Raw genomic sequence first — 19,420 nt, 5'->3', positions numbered from 1 at the left:
TTTAGCCCAACCAAGTCTCTTCTGCTTGTTGCCTGTGCTTAGCAGTGGTTTCCTAGCAGATATTCTACCATGAAGGCCTGATTCACACAGTCTCCTCTTAACTGTGGTTCTAGAGATGTGTCTGCTGCTAGAATTGTGTGTGGCATTGAACTGGTCTCTAATCTGAGTTGCTGTCAACCTGCGATTTCTGAGGCTGGTGACTCGGATGAACTTATCCTCCGCAGCAGAGGTGACTCTTGGTCTTCCGTTCCTGGGGCGGTCCGCATGTGAGCCAGTTTCTTTGTAGCGTTTGATGGGTTTTGAGACTGCACTTGGGGACATTTTCAACGTTTTCCCAATTTTTCGGACTGACTGACCTTCATTTCTTAAAATAATGATGGCCACTCGTTTTTCTTTACTTAGCTGCTTTTTTCTTGCAATAATACAAATTCGAACAGTCTATTCAGTAGGACTATCAGCTGTGAATCCACCTGACTTCTCCACAACGCAACTGATGGTCCCAACCCCTTTTATAAGGCAAGAAATCCCACTTATTAAACCTGACAGGGCACACTTGTGAAGTTAAAACCATTTCAGGTGACTACCTCTTGAAGCTCATCAAGAGAATGCCAAGAGTGTGCAAAGCAGTAATCAAAGCAAAAGGTGGCTACTTTGAAGAACCTAGAATATGACATATTTTCAGTTGTTTTACACTTTTTGGTTATGTACTTACTATACTTCCACATGTGTTTTAATTCATAGTTTGGATGCCTTCAGTGTGAATCTACAATGCTCATAGTCATGAAAATAAAGAAAACTCTTTGAATGAGAAGGTGTGTCCAAACTTTTGGTCTGTACTGTATATCCCTCTCACCTCGGGTTCAGGTTAAAGAATAGGAATAAAATTTAGAATCAAATACGTTTTTAGTAGAAAAATACATGTTTACACAAATCTGTACATGAGTTCTGAAAGAGGGACAAATGAGGAAGAAAGAGGGATTTAGTTCCTAAAGAGGGACTGTCCCTTCAAAAGAGGGAAAGTTGGGTGCTTTGTCTAAAGAGTCTCTGTACGAGTTTTATTCTCTCATTTACACCTTATGTGCAGCCATTTCTCTCAGCTGCTGAACCAATAGCTAGAAGCCAGCTGTGAGTCCTGTTCCATCTCTAACCTGGTAATGCTCACTGGCGCTTCTCCCAGCGGGAGCACTTAGGCGATCCATTGTCAGCTGACAGCTCCCCGTCACCAGCGTGTGGCCGCAGTTAGGCTTTTAGTTTCCCAGAAGTGTTTGAGGTTCCTTGGATGGAGCAGCCAAACATTCTGCCAGCCGGGTTTAAGTGATCTGACCACAAGAGAAGAAACTCACAGGCATCCTGGAGGAGTGTGGGAATGACTGGAAGATGTTATTTAACTAGTAATAGTAAGCTGAGCGCTGAGAGCAAAAGAGCAATAATAGATGTGCCCATACATGGGGTTATTTCATTAGACTTTAATATACTGTACAGTGGTGTAGCTAAGGAGTTGTGGGCCCCGATGCAAGTTTTACAATGGGGCCCCCCATGCACTCTATACATAACAATTAATACGGCGCACCAAAACCTGCCAATGGCAACTACAGTGTCAGAGGTGCAAGAAGGGGATGGGGAACAGCTTGTTAATGATTACCACTATTCAAAGTATCTATAGAAGTGATTATTATGAGCACAGGACCAATAGAGAGCTAATACTGTAGTTGAGGGAGGGCCCCTCTGGCCCAAGGGCCCCGAGGCGGTCGCTACCCCTGCAACCCCTATTGCTACGCCCCTGATACTATATTACTAGTATTAGACTTTGTGTATTACGACAATTGCCTTGTGTTGTTTTATGCTACCACATTACACAGGACATTACAGAGGTTTGAGAGTTAGTAATTCTAATAAGAATCCTACCATTTGTATAGCGCTTTTCTCCTGCCAGACTCAGCACTCAAGAGCTGCCGCCACTGGGACGCGCTATGGGGCCACCCTGCAGTGTTAGGAAGTCTTGCCCAAGGACTGCTTACTGAAGAGGTGCTGACCCTAGCCAGGATTCGAACCCTGGTCTCCCATGTCGAAGGCAAAGCCCTTAACCAGTACACTATCCAGCCACTATCCTTCGCGCACTACAGAGCTATTTCGGTGACCACCTAGCTTAATTACCACAGTATGGGCCAATTTCTAATAGCTGTGAACTGTGGCCCTTTTCCGCATGTGGCTGCATTTGAATTGCTTGCAGGAAAAACCAAAAATGATGTGTGCTGCAGTTTTCTGAAACCCCCATAGCCACGCACAGCACAGCAAAGAGATGCGGATGCGAATTCGCGTCAGCATGGGTGCCAGGTCAGTTTCTGAAATGGAAGCAACAGCCCAGTGGACATGTGTCCTAAATCTGGTGTCTAGTGTGCCCCCCCCCTCCCCTATACAGTTATTTGGTGTCTAGATCCCTGTCTAGTGTGCACCCCTCCTACCGTATACATTGATCCCTGATGTCTAGTAGTGCATTCCTCCCCTATACAATTCCCTGGTGTCTAGTGTGCCCCCCTTCTGTGTGCAGTTATCTTTTGTCTAGTTGCCCCTTTCCCACCCCGATACAGTTACTTGCTGTCTAGTCCCCCCCCCCCCCCCATATAGTGAGCCCGGATGTCCAGTGGTTTTCCCTCCATCCTATACAGGTTTTCCCTCTGTCCCTTACATTCCCCTGGTGTTTAGTGGTTCGCCTTCAAATCCGGGCCAGGACTCTATCTGCATGAAGGTTCTAGGTTCTACTCATGTTTCCTAACACATCCCATAAACATACATATAAGTAAATTGGCTTCCCCCAAACATTAGACTATGACAGGCACACTGAACTATGACTATAGTAGAGATTAGAATGCAGCTCCTATCTGTGAGGAACATTACTTTAAATTGCAGAAGACGTCACCACTATGTAAATACACATTAACATACCTCCCAACATTTTCATATCAGAAAGCGGAACACTTAGGCCACACCCCCAACACCCCCTAGTTACGCCCACCAAAAATATTTTTTTAAGAAACATTTTTTAATTAATATAACTTCCCAAAACCAAATAAACAATGTGGGGAGGAGGGTAAGGGTGCCCATGGGTGGGGAGGAGGGTGACTGTGGGTGGGGAGGAGGGTGAGGGTGGCTGTGGGTGGGGAGGAGAGTGAGGGTGGCTGTGGGTGGGGAGGAGGGTGAGGGTGCCATGGGTGGGGAGGGTGGCTGTGGGTGGGGAGGAGGGTGAGGGTGCCGTGGGTGGGGAGGAGGGTGAGGGTGGGGAGGAGGGTGAGGGTGCCATGGGTGGGGAGGGTGGCTGTGGGTGAGGGTGCCGTGGGTGGGGAGGAGGGTGAGGGTGCTGTGGGTGGGGAGGAGGGTGAGGGTGCCTGTGGGTGGGCAAGAGGGTGAGGGTGCCATGGGTGGGGAGGGTGGCTGTGGGTGGGGAGGAGGGTGAGGGTGCCGTGGGTGGGGAGGAGGGTGAGGGTGCTGTGGGTGGGGAGGAGGGTGAGGGTGCCTGTGGGTGGGGAGGAGGGTGAGGGTGCCGTGGGTGGGGAGGAGGGTGAGGGTGGCTGTGGGTGGGGAGGAGGGTGAGGGTGCCTGTGGGTGGGGAGGAGGGTGAGGGTGCTGGGGGTGGGGAGGAGGGTGAGGGTGCCGTGGGTGGGGAGGAGGGTGAGGGTGCCATGGGTGGGGAGGAGGGTGAGGGTGGCTGTGGGTGGGGAGGAGGGTGAGGGTGCCTGTGGGTGGGGAGGAGGGTGAGGGTGCCGGGGGTGGGGAGGAGGGTGAGGGTGCCGTGGGTGGGGAGGAGGGTGAGGGTGCCGTGGGTGGGGAGGAGGGTGAGGGTGCCGTGGGTGGGGAGGAGGGTGAGGGTGGCTGTGGGTGGGGAGGAGGGTGAGGGTGCCTGTGGGTGGGGAGGAGGGTGAGGGTGCCGGGGGTGGGGAGGAGGGTGAGGGTGCCGTGGGTGGGGAGGAGGGTGAGGGTGCCGTGCGTGGGGAGGAGGGTGAGGGTGGCTGTGGGTGGGGAGGAGGCAAAAACAAAATGATCAAGGCACCAGCCGTGCCAATGTGGGTCTGGCATCACATTCCTCCCTCCCTTCCTCCTAATGTGCCTCCCAGTTTCCCCCCTGCTTGCAGAGTAAAGTGCGCAGCGGAGCGGGCTGTCATCTTACCATTGCTCCTCACGTACCGGCATCTGGCTCTTCTCTTCTTCCTGCTCCCTGGTAAGCGAGGATCAATGGTAAGATTAAATGACAGCCCGCTCCGCTGTTTACTTTATTTTGCAAGGGGAGGAAATTGGGGGGCACATTAGGAGGAATCTAATGGCGGCCACCCATCCCGCATACCGCATGCCTGCGGCTGACGCCTCAATCATTTTTTCCCCCTCTCTGCCCAGCTGACCGGGACAATTGGGGGTGGCGCAGGATAGTGGGAGTGCCCCCACACCAAATCGGGACAGTCCCGCAGTATTCGGGACAGTTGGGGGGGCCTGCATTAATAATAATGCTCAATGTGTATTTTGGGTGATGGATCCTTAAAGAGGAACTGTAGTGAAAATACCACAATAAAGAAAACTGCTTATTGTTTCATAATATCAATTTATAAATGATTTAGTCAGTGTTTGCCCATTGCAAAATTTTTCCTTTCCCTGATTTACATTCTGAAATTTATCACAGGTGGTAAAATCCTCAGTTTTGTCAGGTAATCTCTGTGGAGTGTTTGGCTACTAAGAGTTTTAAAGCCAGTATGAAATGTACTTGGTCTTCCGAATGCTGGGGTGAGGGGGATTCTGCATATCTTATCAGCCTAAGCTAGGAATCACTGGGAGAATGGCGCTACATACCAATATGCTGCAATATATTGATATAGGAAAAGTTTCTGATGCTGAAACCAGGATAATTAACGTAATATTGGGTATTATGAATTTAGTAAAACCCCCTTTAACCGACACCAACAGGGATTGGCTGATAAGTGTAGTTTCTGGTTCCTCAAGAGTCCTTCCCCTTCCCCTGTAGCTGCAGGCAGTCCAGCACCGGCTCCCCCGAAGCGACCCGCAATCCACGCTCGACAAGCCTGACAAGCTAAATTTATTTGCCTTCCCTGGCTCCAGTGGGTGGCGCTGTTATGGCTCTCAGCACAGAGATAGGTGGAAATAGCTGATCTCCGACGGGTCCGCTCTACTGAGCAGGCACAGGAGACTTGCGCCTGCGTAGTAGAGCGGCCCAACAGCGATCGGCTATTTCTGCCTATCTCCGAGCAGAGAGCCGATACTGCGCCTGCGCTGGAGCCGGGAAGGTAAATATTTACATCCCCGCCGTTCGGAGGGCCAGAGCGAGACTGGGACGGGGGAAGCCTCGATAGGATCCGGAGGCTTCCCCCTACCGAGGTGAGTACCCCTCAGGGGAACTTTTTGTCGTTACAGGTTTTCTTTAATCTAACAGAGGTTTATGCATCCTGCAAGGCCAGGATTGTTTTCTGAGTCTTCTTATTAACTGAGTTCTGGATAACGGGGTTTTTACTGTAATTGACTACATTCTACCATATGTCACTACAGTGCCTCTTTATTTTATGGACTTTTAGTCCCACATCTATATATATAATAGAGTAAGTGCCTCAACCTTCAAACAAGAAGAAGAAGTAGCGCCCCGCCCCCAGGGCCGGTCCAAGCAAGAAGAAGGGGCTGGTCCAAGCAAGAAGAAGAAGTAGTGTCCTATCAAACCAAGGGCAAAAAGGAATAATTTGCATATTCAGTAGCAGTGCATTGTGGGTAACCACAAATGTTCACTTATAGCTGAATTATTGCAGATTTGCTTCTGTTTTAAGAAGGAAAATTACACCAAGATTTTCTTTTTGTTAGTAGGAGGGCTTTTTGGTCTATTTTATCCGCCTATACATTCTTAGTAGCTTGGGTCACCCTGAGCTGCTTGGTTACTTTGTTGTACTGGTCCAAGCCCTATCTCATACAGCCTTATCAATCCCTGCTATGTACTGATGAGGACCAAATGTCTGAAACAGGCTGGCACATGTGGGATTGATATGACTGTGTAAAACTTAAAGCTATAGGCTTGCTTGGCTTACTAAGGGTGAAAAGGAATAATTGCATATTTAGTAGCAGTGCATTGTGGGTAATCACAAATGTTCACTTAGGCCTGGTGCACACCAAAAACCGCTAGCAGATCCGCAAAATGCTAGCAGATTTTGAAACGCTTTTTGTTATTTTTCTGTAGCGTTTCAGCTAGCATTTTGCGGTTTTGTGAAGTGTTTTTGGTGTAGTAGATTTCAGATATTGTTACAGTAAAGCTGTTACTGAACAGCTTCTGTAACAAAAATGCCTGCAAAACCGCTCTGAACTGCCGTTTTTCAGAGCGGTTTGCGTTTTTCCTATACTTAACATTGAGGCAGAAACGCATCCACAATCCAAAAAATGCCTCACCCCGGGAGTATGCGTTTCTGCAAAACGCCTCCCGCTCTGGTGTGAACCACCCCATTGAGATACATTGACCAAGTGGATCAGCAGCCGCAAGCGGCTGCAGAAACGCTGAAAAAGCCGCTTGGTGTGCACCAGCCCTTAAGTAGGCAAATTACACCAAGCTTTGATATTTTTAGTAGAAGGTCTTTTTGGTCCCTTTTATCCACTAGAGATGCGAAGTTCGGATCTTTTCAATGATTCGGATGATTTGAATCGGATCATTGAAAAGATCTTTGATCCAAATCTCGGATCATTTTACTAGGGAAGCATTGGGGGGGGGGGGGGGGGGTGAAACGACTAGCAGGCCAGGACTTTCCCTGCAGTGGACAGACAAAGAAGGGGAGGGGGGTGGACAAACAAAGAAGGGGAGGGGGGTGGACAGACAAAGAAGGGGAGGGAGGTGGACAGACAGAGAAGGGGAGGGGGGTGGACAGACAGAGAAGGGGAGGGTGGAAGGACAGACAGAGAAGGGCAGGGTGGATGGACGGACAGAGAAGGGGAGAGGGGTGGACAGATAGAGAAGGGGGGATGGTGGACAGAGACGGGCAGGGAGTGAACAGAAGGGAGGAGGTGAACGAAGAGGGGTGAGCAGAGAGCAGAAATGCTTTTTTGCACACAATACCCAATTGCAATCATATGCTTTACATATATTTCACCTATATGTTCATCTGTATACTCTGAATGCAAACGTCTCACAGTGAAAGAAAGCATTCCCCTTTTCTCACCTTGAACACATCATAAATTTAGGGAGAAGATAAGTGCAGCTGTTTAGAGCAGTGCAGGAGGATCATATTGCACAGCAATCACAGTGCCTGTGTTCCAAGCTGTCTGCAGAGTTACTGAGCTGTGCTTCTCAGCCAAAAGTTTCCCATTTGTTCACAACTACAACAGCCAGCCTATAATCAGCAGCACATTGCAGCCAGTAGTGTGCTCCACACATATCTGGCAGTGGCACCCATGTCCCCTCTCCCAACTACCTGTCCCTGCAAGGCTGGCTGGCTCCCCTCCAACTGAGCGATCCATCTCCGCTCTGCTTCCAGGACCCGCTGCCCGCTGAGAGAGGGGGGCATGCCGCTCCTGGCTCCACCCCTTTTGATCCGAATCTGTTCATTTTGATCATCCGGATGATTCGACTCACAAAAGAGATTCGGATCAAAGATCCGAATCGTTCATGATCCGGACAACACTATTATCCACCTATACATGCCGAGTGGTTTGGGTCACTCTGAGCTGCTTGGTTACTCTGTTGTACTGGTCCAAGCCCTATCTCATACAGCCATATCAATCCATGCCATGTACAGATGAGGACCAAAAGTCTGAAACAGGCTGTCACAAGTGGGTTTGATATGGCTGTGTAAAAGTTAAAGCTATAGGCTTGCTATACACCAACTAAGGGTTACTAAGGGTGAAAAGGAATTGTTTGCATATTTAGTAGCAGTGCATTGTGGGTAACCACAAATGTTCACTTATAGCTGTATTATTGCAGATTTCCTTCTGTTTTCGGAAGGCAAATCACACCAAGCTTTGCTTTTCTTAGTAGGAGGTCTTTTTGGTCCCTTTTATCCCCCTATACACTCTGAGTGGTTTGGGTCACCCTGAGCTGCTTGGTTACTCTGTTGTACTGGTCCAAGCCCTATCTCATACAGCTGTATCAATCCCTGCCATGTACTGATGAGGACCAAAAGTCTGAAACAGGCTTTCTACATGTGGGTTTGGTATGACTGTGTAAAATTTAAAGCTATATGCTTGCTATACACCAGCAGCTCTGGATGCTTGCTTGGCTTACCAAGGGAGAAAAGGGGTAATTTGCATATTTAGCAACAGTGCATTGTGGGTAACCACAAATGTTCAGTTATAGCTGAATTATTGCAGATTTCCTTCTGTTTTAAAAAGGCAAATTACACCAATACAGTATGCGGCATTGCAGGAAGTGATGACAGTGGAACGCACGATGGAATACGGTAGAGGTGAGTCATCCCCGCCCGCTGCCTCTTACTAATAGTGGCGGCTGCTACTGTGCTTAAGCAGGAGGGGGAGGTTCCTGCTGAGCTTAAGCTGGTGGTAGAGCACACATGGGAGACCCAGTTGAGGGGGTTCTGACCCCCCTCCCCGCCGCTGTGTCCAATACCCCCTTCCTGCCCTCTACCCTCTTATGCGGCGTATGCTACGCCGCGGGTCGGCTAGTATTGCTTAATTAGCAAACTGTAGAACAATCAGTCTGTCTATTTATATATGATGATATTTTTACTATTTTATAAATGTAAGTAGCAGAGCTGATGTATTTCTGATGGGAGCTCCATGGCTTCTGGGCCTAGACTGTGAGTTCCGCTGCAGTGGACCTCGTCTGTCTGTGCCCATTGCTGGAATCAGCAGTACTCGGTGTACGCGCTCAGATACCTTGCTATGTGCCAGACTTCTGCTTCCAGCGAATGTGACTATTGTTTTGGTCCTAGAACAAAGTGTTTAATTACGCGGATCAAATTAACTGGTAGAAGTAAATGAATGTAAGGTATCTCTGCAGACTGTTCCCGTGAAGGCAATCTCCACCTTTCCCTGCTAAAACAATACACCGAAAAGGTCATTAATAGTTACAGAAGGATAAGGATTGTAGTATGCACAACAGTCACTATAGATGTCTAAGAACGTTTTATCCTGGTGATCGGGTATTTAGAGGAAGGTAATCAAATTCCACTGGACATCTTGATTCATTTAGAAGTTGTTTTACCATTAAGTATCAGATTGGGGGTAAATAATTTTCTATCTAGATTATCAGGGCAAGTTCTAGATTTTTTGCTACCCAAAGCAAACATTGTGAGGGCACCCTCCCTATTCCCCCTTATGAAATACAGTCACCTTGCTTATGAAATTCATCAAGTATCCCACACATGAAATGCTACAATTGCCCCACATAGGAAGTGAAGCAAATGCCACACATGAAATTCAGCAATTGCCGCACATATAAACTGGAACTATCAATCTACATATAATTTGCAGCAATCAACTCACATATACAGTCCTCGCCAAAAGTTTTAAGACTGTCAAAAATATGAGTTTTCACAAAGTTTGCTGCTAAACTGCTTTTAGATCTTTTCTTTCAGTTGTTTATGTGATGTACTGAAATATAATTATAAGCACTTCATATGTTTCAAAGGCTTTTATTGACAATTACATGAGATTTATGCAAAGAGTCAGTATTTGCAGTATTGGCGCTTCTTTTTCAGGACGTCTGCATTTCGACTGGGCATGCTCTCAATCAACTTCTGGGCCAAATCCTGAATGATAGTAACCCATTCTTTCATAATCACTTCTTTGAGTGTCTCAGAATTAGTTGATTTTTGTTTGTCCACCCGCTTCTTGAGGAATGACCACAAGTTCTCAATAGGATTAAGATCTGGGGAGTTTCCAGGCCATGGACCCAACATTTCAATGTTTTGGTCCCCGAGCCACTTAGTTATCACTTTTGCCTTATGACACGGTGCTCCATCGTGATGGAAAATGCATTGTTCTTCACCAAACTGTTGTTGGATTGTTGGAAGAAGTTGCTGTTGGAGGGTGTTTTGGTACCATTCTTTATTCATGGCTGTTTTTTGGCAAAATTGTGAGTGAGCCCACTCCCTTGGATGGGAAGCAACCCCACACATGAATGATCTCAGGATCCTTTACTGTTTGCATGACACAGGACTGATGGTAGCGCTCACCTTTTCTTCTCCTGACAAGCTTTTTTCCAGATGCCCCAAACAATCGGAAAGGGGCTTCATCGAAGAATATGACTTTGCCCCAGTTCTCAGCAGACCATTCACCATACTTTCTGCAGAAGATCAATTTGTCACTGATGTTTTTTTGGGAGAGAAGTGGCTTCTTTGCTGCCCTTCTAGACACCAGGCCATCTTCCAAAAGTCTTTGCCTCACTGTGTGTGCAGATGTGCTCACACCTGCCTGCTGCCATTCCTGAGCAATCTTTGCACTGGTTGCACTCCGACCCCGCAGCTGAATCCTCTTTAGGAGACGATCCTGGCGCTTGCTGGACTTTCTTGGATGCCCTGAAACCTTCTTAACCAAAATTTAACCTCTTTCCTTGAAGTTCTTGATGATCCTATAAATTGTTGATTTAGATGCAATCTTATCCTTGCCTGTGAAACCATTTTTATGCAACGCAATGATGGCTGCACGCGTTTCTTTGCTGGTCACCATGGTTAACAAGGGAAGATCAATGATTTCAAGCATCACCCTCATTTTAACATGTCAAGTCTGCTATTCTAACCCAATCAGCCTGACATAATCATCTCCAGCCTTGTGCTCATCAACATTCTCACCTGAGTTAACAAGACGATTACTGAAATGATCTCAGCAGGTCCTTTAATGACAGCAATGAAATGCAGTGGAAAAGTTTTTGGGGGATTCAGTTAATTTCCATGGCAAAGAAGGACTATGCAATTCATCTGAACACTCTTTATAACATTCAGGAGTATATGCAAATTGCTATTATAAAAACTTAAGCACCAACTTTTCTAATTTCCAATATTTTTGACAGTCTGAAAACTTTTGGCCAGGAATGTAAATTGCAGCAATCAGAAATCAGAATCTGAATCAGAAATATTTTTATCCAGCAGCAATTAACCCACTTGTAAACTGCAGCCATTGCCCCATTTATGAATTGAAGCAATCAACCCACATTTGAATTGCAGAAAATACCCTACATATAAATTGGAGCAATGACCCCAAGTAGAAATTTGCAGCAATCAACCCACATATGCAACAGTCAGACCACAAATTAAATGCAGCAGTCCCCCCAGGAATGGAAATGCAGCACACGCCCAGGCACACCATGTGACAGCCAGCTTTTCTCCACCATATAAATGCTGCATTGGCTGAGCTTCTCCCAAACCTCTTCTGGCTGCCCGTTTTGTTCCTGTACACCTAACTCACTTGCAGTGTGGCTGGCTGGCTGGACTGACCAGGGGGCGGCATGACCCAAAAGGCAAGCCCCGGTGGACGGTGGCCAGCAAAAGTGCACATAAGCAGAATAATCTTGCACATGCTCAGACAGGCACAGTCACTCACAGTCACTCAGACCCCAGCAAAGCGGTGCTGGCAATTACATACTCGCCCTCCTGTCTCCTCCTGCTGACCATCAACCACTTCATCCTCCATGTCACGTCCTTCTCTTACTGTCTATCAAACTGTCACACAGAGTCTGTGCAACTGTTGTGTGCCTCCTCCTGCCGGTGGGCATGTCTTCATCCACTGGCCGTTTTCTCTTTCACCACATTGCTCCATATCTCTCTCCCTCCCTGTGCCTTGTTTGCTGCTGTGTATCACCACCAGCCTCTTTGACATTCTCCATTCTCTGCTCCATGTGCTGCCTCCTACATGCTGCAGCCATGACTCACGTAATTCAGGTTGCTTCATGGTAGGGCCGGCTCTGTATATTATAGAAAAATGATCACTGCTGAGAACTGGAATTAGGGGTGTAACTACAAATCATTGTGCCTCCCAGTTTTGATTGTTTCCCCGCCAAAATTCACACACCATTCCCATGGTGGTTACCAGGCCCATCTGCCAGGGATCCTAAAACAAGTGCTGCTACCATGACTCCTCTCACCCATAACAGGTGTGGTCTAAATAACACTTTCTCTGGAGGATCGGCCCCTGTATTGGAAGCAGGAGGTAAGAAACTGTGGCCTGCACATCTATGAGCCCTTCTGCAGCTGCAGGATCTCTTCCCTCTGTAGTTAGGCATCTGACTGGAACAGGCCCTCCTGTATACATTATCCTCAGTGGACTGCCCCTTGCCTTTCGTAGTCTATACATTCACGTAGACCAGGCGTGTCAAACCGGTCCTACAAGGGCAGAGGTCCTCACATTTTTGACACAGCACAAATGAATTGATGGGTCTGAATCAGGAAACGTGAGGTCCATCAGGTAGAACACATTCCTCTCTTTCTCAGTCCATCCTAAACACTGGCATGGATCTGGCCCTCCAGGACAGGAGTTCAACACCTGTGATGTAGACGGTCCCTGTAATAGTTGAACTAACTCGTAATGACCCACTGCCAGATAAGTAACCAAGAGAACCAGACCTTGTTGCTGGCATAGCAACACAGTCAAACTATGCATGTAAGTGCTGGAACTAAGAAACAACCATGTGTTGTTTAAGCAATAGAATTACAAAGCAGCACCTGCACAGTGTGATGTACTTGGGATAATGGCAAGAAGAGTAAATCATCTTGGCAAATTTTGCGCAGGAAGCTTTTAACAACCAGTCTGACATACGAAGGCAACAGGCAGATCATAGCAATCGGTTAAAGGGACTCCGAGTAGTGAAAAAAAACCAAATCGGAACTTACCTGGGGCTTTCTCCAGCCCACCGTAGTTCGGGAGGTCCCCCGGCATCCTCCTGGCTCCTCTCCCGGTCCCTCCGCAGAAATCACGACCGGCAACACCCGGGCCAAGTGTCGGGCTGACACTTCCTGAACGATGACGCTCGTCGTCATCACGGCGGCCGTCATGACAGTACTGCGCATGCTCGGTTTACAGTTAGAAAACTGCGCATTCACAGTACTGTCACGCCGACCGGCGTGATGACGACGAGCGCCGTCGTTCAGGAAGTGTCATAACAACACTCAGCTCCGGTGTCGCCGGTCGTGATTTCTGCGGAGGGACCGGGAGAGGAGCCAGGAGGACGCCGGGGGACCTCCCGACCTACAGTGGGCTGGAGATAGCCCCAGGTAAGTTCCGATTTGTTTTTTTTCACTACTCGGAGTCCCTTTAAAGGGACTCTGTAACAAAAATGTCATTGTGTTTTCTACCATCCTACAAGTTCCTAAACCTATTATAATGTGCTATGGCTTACTGCAGCACTTTATACTATCACCATCTCTGTAATAAATCAGCTTATCTTTCCCCTGTCGGACTTGTCATCATGTGTCTGGAAGGCTGCCAACTCTTCAGTGTGATCTGCTATGCATGCCCCCTCTATGCACACTCCCCTGTGTGTGTGTGTTATTTACATTAGCCAGCTTTTCTCTGCTCTCTTATCTTTTACAAGCTGGATAAATCCTCTGTTCACATACTGATGAGTCACATACTGCAGAATTACAGACAACTGGGCAGAGCTGTCTGCAAGAGTAAACAAACAATCAGCTTCAGTGAGCTGCAGGGGAAAAGAAACACACAAATGATCTCTTGAGATTCAAAAGGAAGGCTGTATACAGCCTGATTGTGTATGGATGTATTTTCTATGTGTGGACATACTGTACATCAACCTACTTCCTGTTTTGGTGGCCATTTTGTTTGTTTACAAACAAACTTTTTAAAACTGTTTTTGACTACTTTTAATGCGGTGGGGAGCGGCGAAATTGTGACAGAGGGTAATAGGAGATGTCCCCTAACGCACTGGTATGTTTACTTTTGTGCGATTTTAACAATACAGATTCTCTTTAAAGGAAAACACCACAATGTCTAACTCAAACTGTTTTCTTATTTGATGCAGCTGTTCCAGAGAAATTCCCTTTTGAAAAGTCTGTCATGTGATCCAAAGCTCCCTCCAGTATCCATGGTGCTGGCGACAGAGTGGGTGTTCCCTGCAGGATAGCCAGGCAACTGGGATTGCTTAAAAGGAAATAAATATGGCAGCCTCCATATATATCTTGTTACAGTTGTCCTTTAAGCTCCCAGACAAGGATTAACCCACTCGTTCTAATGTGTTTGGAGCTGTCAGTCAACCATTGAAGGACAAAACATTTTCTGGCACACACTGAAAATGTGTTTTTTTTTTCATTATATGGAGTTTTTCTTTTAATTATCCTTTAATCTCCAACTCAAACACTAAATAACATTTTGAACAGATCAGTAAATTTGCCGTACTTCTGTCATATACTTGTGGCATGCTTATCAAAGCTGGCAGGATCCTTAACTGGTGTCTGTCTGTTTCAAACCTGCTTGATATACAGTACAAATATTTACAGAGGCCTTTATTATACCAGATGCTGTGTCCTGCAGCGTGACACACGTGACAAGAAGGGAAGTTACTGAACATGGTTGTCTTCCTGAGAACGTGCAGTTCAGCCAGCTAGCTCCTCAGTTCTGATTATTTATTTATTTCTGATTTATTTATCAGTTATGCTAGCCACTTGAGTAGCTAAAAAAACCACAGGGCCCCAGCTCTGTACTGTATGTATAATAATGGCATGGTATTGACCACCATAACTGGCTAACTGGCTTTCCAAGGACAAAGACTGTTTGAGAGAGGTGAAAGCAGAGGAGAAGACAACCATGCTCTGTAACGGTTATTTAGCAGCTCTATAACGGTTATTTAGCACTCGACTATAATAATAACTAAAAATTGCCACTGCTAAGAAGAGGATGGAGAGTGTGGTGGAGACTTGGGTGCCACCATCTTGCTTTCTGACAATTCTAAAAATAACATTACCTGCATTTGACACACCTTTTCTAAATGTAGTTCCCATTTATTGATCTAAGTGACCGTTAGAAAGACCAATGGCTTCTATGAGAAGCTGCAATCTTTCTGAACAAAAAATAAAAAATTCATGTCCTCCCTAAAAAATAAATTATAAGCTTGTAAATAGCGATGGACGCAAAACTGAAAAAATGCACCTTTATTTCCAAGTAAAATATTGCCCCCATACATTGTGATAGGGACATAGTTTAAATGGTGTAATAACCGGGACAAATGGGCAAATAAAATATGTGGGTTTTAATTATGGTAGCATGCATTATTTTAAAGCTATAATGGCCAAAAACTGAGAAATAATGAATTTTTTTCTTAATATTCCCGTTTAAAATGCATTTAGAAAAAAAGATGTACCACCCAAAGAAAGCCTAATTGGTGGTGGAAAAACAAGATCTAGAGCAATTCATTGTGATAAATAGTGATTAAGTTATTGGCAAATGAATGGGAGGTGAAAATTGCTCGGATGCATAAGGTGAAAAAAACACTGAAGGCTGACGTGGTTAAAGTATGCCTGAACTGAATGTTTTTTCACATACTTTTAATCCTGACTTACGTCCATCCGCACCCTCCAGTCTTCCCAGTGGACCCGCACTGCTCAGTCGTAATCTCCGATTGAGCTTAACGTCAAATATGGGTAGAGGGAGGAAGTGGCAGTTCCTCTCCCCTAGTCCATTCCAAGTAACTCTTTCACTCCCTTCTGATGGTTCCTGTTATCACTTTGTATAACAGCACACATTGTAGGAGAGCTATGACTTTTGTAGGCTTGGGGGGATTGATCTCAGAACCATAGTGCACTGATACAGTGCAATTACCAAATATTTCTGCTATTGATGCCTCCTGTGCGCCCAACTCATGCAGTGGCAACACGATACATATGCTGTGCATCATGGCTACAGCATTTAAAGTGGATGTGAAACAAACTTTTGATGCCTTCATTTTTCTGCCTCTTACATATAGTTTATTGGGCATTTTCCCCCAAATGCTTTTATTTATTACCTGATTGTATGTAAATGAATGTAGCCACGCCACCAGCTCCTCCAGCAACTAGGCATTCTGAGTCCCATGCTGCAAGTGCTCATGGGAGCTGTGCCTGGGGAGGAGGATTTTGCTGAAGCATGCACAAGATTTCAGAGGAGGCAAGGGGGCGGAGAGTGGAGGAGAAGAGAAGGGTGGAGATGCAGGGCAGCTTGCCTGTATAATGATGACGAGCAGTATATGGCTGCTCTTGTATCACAGGAAGAAATAATCATATACCGTTGAAGCTGTTTGCAGCTAGATTTACTGTGTAAACCATCTAAACTTTAGATAAGATATATAGACAAGTCACTTGCTATAGTTTTTCATCTCGGATCCGCTTTAATGTGGCCACTAATGGTCCAATTTCTAGTGAAACATTTTTGAGTGATCGAAATTCTGATCGGATTCGTTGTAAATAATCTCAGTTGATGGGCACAATCAATTACGAACAATTATAAAAATAGTCATCCAGTTGAATTTTTGTCAAGCCAAAATTTGGATTTGTTGGTTGTGATAGATAGGAAGCAAATATTGGTTCGTTGATGGTGTAGTAAACGATTTTTCTTTCGATCAGAATTATCTGATCACTTAAACACTATAAATTGGATCGTTACTACGGGAATACTCTTAAGGGGGCCCATAAACTGGTCAATTTCAGCCATCGATTGTTTCGATAAAATCGATCGGATTGATTTGTGGTTGATTTCGATCGATTTGATCTATCTGACAGGATGGACAATCTCGGTCGATCTGCTGCCAGCAGGCCTCTATGGCCCATACAGTTGCATTGGATCTAATGGTGCAATAACGCATTTAGATCGATTTTCAATAGATTTCATTCTGAAACCTATTGGAAATCTGTTACTAGTATGTGGCAAACATCAGATAGATTCCTGTCAGATTCAACCTGACAGGCATCTGACAGAAATGTATCTGATGGTCGAATCTGCTGCAAATCTATCAGTGTATGGCCACCTTTATGCATGTCTTTGAGCCAATGAAAGAGACTGCAGCCTGTCATGTGACTCAGCTTATCTGCAGGTCATATGAAACTGAAATCAGTTGTTTACTAACCATAGAAACTGAAATGTCTTGTTTGTAGTCACACTGCAGATAGAGATCAGGGCATACAACACCTCAGGATGTCTGTAATTACATGAATATGGATACAACACCTCAGGATGTCTGTAATTACATGAATATGGATGGTCAATTAATAGGCACTCATCTCAGAGCACTCACACGTGAGTGGTTTGTTTCTCTTTAGGAAGGTTATTCACTGGGATCTATTAAGACTGTAATTATCAGATAATGCATCTTAATGAGTATTATTAGACCAAAGATTGCTGAGAATGCATGTAGTGCTGTTACAGGGCCTGGATGCGGAGCTAGTCTACTTTAGGGGACCCACCGCAAATCCCCATAGACAAATTGACCCCCGTGTATACTGCAACGAATGTCCGCCTTCCAGCAGCCACTACCCCCACATGTGCTATATCGTTAGAAAGCTCGGGATCTCCTCTATCGAAATATCTTAACCTTTTCAGGCTGTGATACATAGTGGAGAAATAAATAGCCCCGAAACGCCGCGCTTCCGTTTGTAGCAGCCATTTGCTTTGATGTGTGCTTCATCCTGATTGGAGAAATGCTGGTGCTGGGGGGGGCGTGACTACATGTAGACTAGCTCCCATTGGTCCACGAACTGTTTCTGAGCTTTGTAATGGTATATCACTGAGGTAAATTTGTCTAAGGTGGGTCCCCTAAAGTTGACTATTCCCCGAGCTGGATATACTTGTTTACATAAAGCAGTATAACAATACTACACTGTCAGCAGCATAGTTATATGAGAACTGACACGAATAGTGAGAGCCACAATGAGCAGCGGGCTGCAGTGTCCATACATCCACAGCATGGCAACTACCTGCCTGGCCGGGAACTGTAGCCGGTAGCTGCTTGTTTTGTTCTGGCACGCCCCCAGCTAACAATCCCTCCAATGAGGAGAGAGAAAAATATTACCAGCACAGAAGTAAGATGGCCGATAGAGCCGCGATAGCGGGCGTTCGGCGCCTCGTACAGAGTGAGTTTCGTTTTTTCCCCACCGAAAGTGGCACCATTCGTTAGAGCTGATTCTCAGCTATCCGTACATATATGACTTAAGGGGTTTTGTACGAGCTGAAAGCGGAAAGTTTATCTTCTTTTATATTTCAATCATTTTTATTACATTTTCAAAGAATATTTAACACAAAGAATAAGAAAGTTTGTAACACAATATTACAGCCATACATAAAATGTAGTTATGAGAACATAAAATATTTTAACCATTTGGCGCAGATCTTTACACATTGTTAAACATTCAGAAAGTTTATCTTCTTTTAACACCTGGCAGGGGGAGGTTGCTGATGCAGTTAAGCGGCCCATACACTGGTCGATTTCAGCCATCGACCGATTCTATAGCATCAGAATTCGATTCTGATCAAATCTATTGATCAATTTGCAGCCGATTTCAATCGATTTTGATAGATTTGATCTATCTGATAGGATGTAAAATCTAGGTCGATCTGCTGCTGGTAGCAGATCCATGGCACATAGAGTTACATTGGGTCTAATGGTCCAATAATGCATTTAGATAGATTTCCAATCTGTTCCTAGTGTGTGGCACACATCAGATTCGACCTGACAGGAACCTGACAGAAATGTATCTGATGGTCAAATCTGCTGCAAATCTATAAGTGTATGGCCACCTTTACATTGCAGTTTGACCAGTCGAAAGGCAGCCATACATCTAGCAATGATGAGCAGATTCAACCACGAGACAAATCTCTCTCTAATCAAATCTGATAAGAGAAAGATCTGTCGGCTGCTTGTACACCACAGGTTGATTCCCAATCGATTTCATGCTGAAATCGATCTGGAATCGGCATTGTGATGCCGCATCTGCTGCTTTGTTGGTCCGACACTGTCCCCCCTGATGTTCATTGTGCCCCCATGGTGCCCAGTGCACGCTATACATCACCTGTCCGCAGCCGCCACTGCCTCTGGGCTCCATCCTTCGTCCATACACGTGCCCCACGTGTTTGCCGGAGTAACATAGGCACATGTGTGATATCACACACGTGCCCGCGTACGACGGCAACCACGTGGGGCACTTGTATGGATGGAGGAAGGAGACCGGAGGCAGCGGCAGCCGCGGACAGGTGATGTATAGAGTGCATCGGGGGTGGGGCACATTGAACATTGGGGGGGACCGTGTCGGCGTGTTCGTTGCTCATCCTAATATCGCTCCCCGCACCCAATCATCCATGATGGCCCGATATCTTGCAGCACGACCCGATATTGGTCGCAACCTCGACTGGGCATGGACTTGGCGGCACCGATTTTCATCCGATTTGATAATTACTGAATCAAATGATCAATCGGCACCCAAGTCGATAGGTGTATGGGCACCTTTACAGTATACTAGAATACTCAATT

General features: G+C 45.9%; 1 protein-coding gene across 2 annotated transcripts in view; it reads left to right on the top strand.

Moving 5' to 3' along the window:
- Positions 1–19,420, top strand: part of TTC33 (tetratricopeptide repeat domain 33) — a 372,200-nt gene that overhangs the window by 330,990 nt on the left and 21,790 nt on the right. Inside the window, exon 1 of one of the 2 annotated variants that reach the window (XR_011023558.1) lies at positions 17,030–17,193. The exons of the other annotated variant lie outside the window; for it this stretch is intronic. The gene's annotated coding sequence lies outside the window, so the exon portion shown is untranslated. Of the gene's footprint in view, positions 1–17,029; positions 17,194–19,420 lie in introns of those variants that run through there. 2 annotated transcript variants of the gene reach the window in all.

Source organism: Hyperolius riggenbachi, chromosome 1 (genome assembly GCF_040937935.1).
Source record: "Hyperolius riggenbachi isolate aHypRig1 chromosome 1, aHypRig1.pri, whole genome shotgun sequence".
Lineage (NCBI taxonomy): Eukaryota > Metazoa > Chordata > Amphibia > Anura > Hyperoliidae > Hyperolius > Hyperolius riggenbachi.
The sequence above is the reverse complement of the archived record's forward strand: the minus strand, read 5'-3'. Positions and strand labels throughout refer to the sequence as shown.